At 40.1% G+C, this 2,968-nt stretch overlaps 1 protein-coding gene across 1 annotated transcript in view; it reads right to left on the reverse strand.

The window, feature by feature from the left end:
• The window catches only part of LOC310780084 (E3 ubiquitin-protein ligase TRIM39-like), a 15,081-nt gene extending 14,469 nt beyond the window's left edge, over positions 1-612 (reverse strand). Inside the window, exon 1 of the mRNA XM_083640632.1 lies at positions 513-612. The gene's annotated coding sequence lies outside the window, so the exon portion shown is untranslated. The remainder of the gene's footprint in view (positions 1-512) is intronic.
• Positions 613-2,968: the final 2,356 nt, after the last annotated feature.

The following is a 2,968-nucleotide window of genomic DNA, read 5'->3' on the forward strand; positions in this document are numbered from 1 at the left end:
CCTGCTCCTTCTCACGGCTGTATTTCAAGGAACTTTTATAAACGGATGTTTTTAATAATCTAGTGTGAAACCCGTCCTATGTACTCATCAGTATGTGTGAATCTATTTCGCAGGATGTATTTACCGCACACACAACAATGTATAAGTGAACATTGACTACGGTTAACATTTTGAACAACTTTGTGATAATGCGCTGTACCACATTTTATCTCAGTCATAAGGGGGGGGAATGCATATCCTTTATAATATCTACATGACATCTTCCCCTTCATGGCTGAAGTGGACTTAAAAGGCAACATCAATCATTGATTGATTGATTGATTTTTATTTGGGATAAAGAATGACAAAATCCAAGGGACGACATGAAAAAGTGCAAACACTTATTTCCATCATGGTCCCTGGTCTTAAAAAAACATGACATACTACACATAACATCAAATAAACAATACTACTAACTACTATAAGAGATCGTTGTTTTCACCTGGCTAGTCTATTTGTATTTCATTTCTTACCTCTGCTTACACGTACTTCTCTCTTGGGTGAAGCTGTTTTTCCGGTCGGTCACGGGTCTTTCCTCGCTGACTCCTGCAGCATAATGTGAGTGTGGATGCGTTAAGGCTAGCTGTGAACCAGGAACATCTAACAACACAGTTATTCATCAGACCGCAGACCAGCCCTCCCTCTCCTGAGCCAAGCCTGTCCACTTTGCCTGTGTCTACAATACATCATCTGAAAATGGCCACCATTTACTAACGCAATCTACTCCTTTGCATAGCTTACTGTATATTATGCTCGCATGCTGTAGCAGCGTGACCTTTACCCTTTACCCTGTTCTTGTACAGCTATCTTAATGAGGACCAACTTGTTTTACACCTGGGAAGTGAGGATATTTGAGGAAAGTGAGGACGTTTTGGCCGGTCCTCATTTCCTCACACACCTTCCTCGGGCAAAAGGGTTAGAATTGGGTTTAGGTCATTCTTGTGATGGTTAGGGTTAGGGGCGAGGGAATGCATGATGTCATTGAGTGTCCTCACTGGGATAGCTATAGCTGTACAAACGTGTGGCTGTGTCGTGTGTGTTATGTAAATGCACGATGATGGTATTGGCACAGGATGAGGTGTGTGTGTGTGTGTGTGTGTTTGCCTCATGGGTGTGGCGTTTGAGTCCAACGACTAACATTTTCCATTTATGACACACACCTGAGCAGCTTAGAGCCACCTGACCGGAGGAATGCTGTGGTTCTGCATTACCGTTTTGGCACACAGACGCACAGAACACGCACGCGCGCGCGCGCAGGCACGCACGCACGCACGCATGCACACACACACACACGTTTGTACAGCTATAGTGAGAACATTCATTGACATAATGCGTGTATATTTGTGTATGTGTGTGTGTATATATATATATATACTGTATATATATGTATATACTGTATATATATATATATATATATATATATATATATATACACAGTATATAGATATAGATATAGATATATATATATTATGCATATCTGTGTATATTGATTGATTGACTTTATTTTCGATAAAGAATGGCAACATCATAGGCAGAGAATCTGATGAAGGTCTCACGACGGAAACGTTATTTTTTTTCTTATTAAACCTTTGATTGCATGTGGAGACAGTGTGCGGGAGTTTATTATTGTACAACATCATAGGCATGACATGAAAAGTGTGTCCCAGCATGCATACAAATATCAAATATTGCTGTAGTGGGTGGATGTTTTTTTCAGGTTTTTTTTGCACCAGATTCATTCCAGAACCCTGAAAACTGTTTTGGCAAATTTTCCTGGCTTTGTTGATGGCTTTGATGGCTTTCCTGTTCAGGACAGCCATCAGTGAGGCTCATTCTGGGACCAGTTGTCCTAGACTGCTACTTTATTTTAACAAGAGAAGAGATCATGTGACATGCGTGTGATGATGGGACCTATTTACAAGCTCATAAAGACAGACGGGGGCGGGGCACAACAGTCTTCAGTTGCTTAAAGGGCTACTTTGGATTTTTTTTATGTGCAGGTTGTATGAGGTGCAGGTAGGCTACTTGTAGAATGCAGCCGGCGCTGTCCCAGTTTGGACAAATGGAGACTGTCCACGTCAGGCAAGTAGAGCTGTCTGCTGAGTGTGAACAGGGTCACAAGCAAAATATTTCCATACTGCTTTCCATACTGGAGATTAAACAGTGTATATCTATGCATTCAAAGTTGGCTGGGTCTCAAATAACTGAAGTGCTTACTGAAGAAGAAGAATCCAAATGAGATGCCAAGTTGACTTGAAAATACATAATTTGCACTGTAGCCAAGTCTGCTGGAAGTGGTGGGACACTGGGGCTGCTGCGGTGAAGATCCTAACTACCAAAACCAAAAAATCTGAACTAACCCTTTAAAGGCTAAATCATGACTGCAGTACGACACCCCCTGTTGTAACACAGCTCCTCTTAACTTTATTTCTTTAGCCTATTTATTCATTCATTCATTCATTCATTCATTCATTCATTATTATTTTTTCATAATTAAAATGTCGTATTCAGGAAATGACAATATAGTTGAAATTTTCAATGTTATTTTCAAATACATTGTATTGTCTGAGCCTTTGATACAGTAACTGTGTTAGTATGAAACAGCTCAATTCTAAATGTTCAGTATAATGTAATAATTGGCTTCCATTTGTAAATGGTGTAAAAATAAGCTTGAATTTCTGATGTGTTTTTTTAAGCCAAAAAACTAAAACCACTTAAAGAAATTACCTCAACTTTATAATTCAGTATCTCTGAAATAAAGAGGATCTAGTCTGAATTATTGTCAACCAATCAACTTTTCTGTCAGGATTGAATGCGTGGAGAGTAAACAGTTTAATATGGGGTACGGTGGCTCAGTGGTAGAGCTGTCGCCTCACAGTCAGAAGGTCCTGAGTTCGATTCTCGCCTGGGACACTATGGGTGCTGTGGT

This window comes from Poromitra crassiceps (assembly GCF_964638095.1).
Source record: "Poromitra crassiceps genome assembly, chromosome: 7".
Taxonomy (NCBI): Eukaryota; Metazoa; Chordata; class Actinopteri; order Beryciformes; family Melamphaidae; genus Poromitra; species Poromitra crassiceps.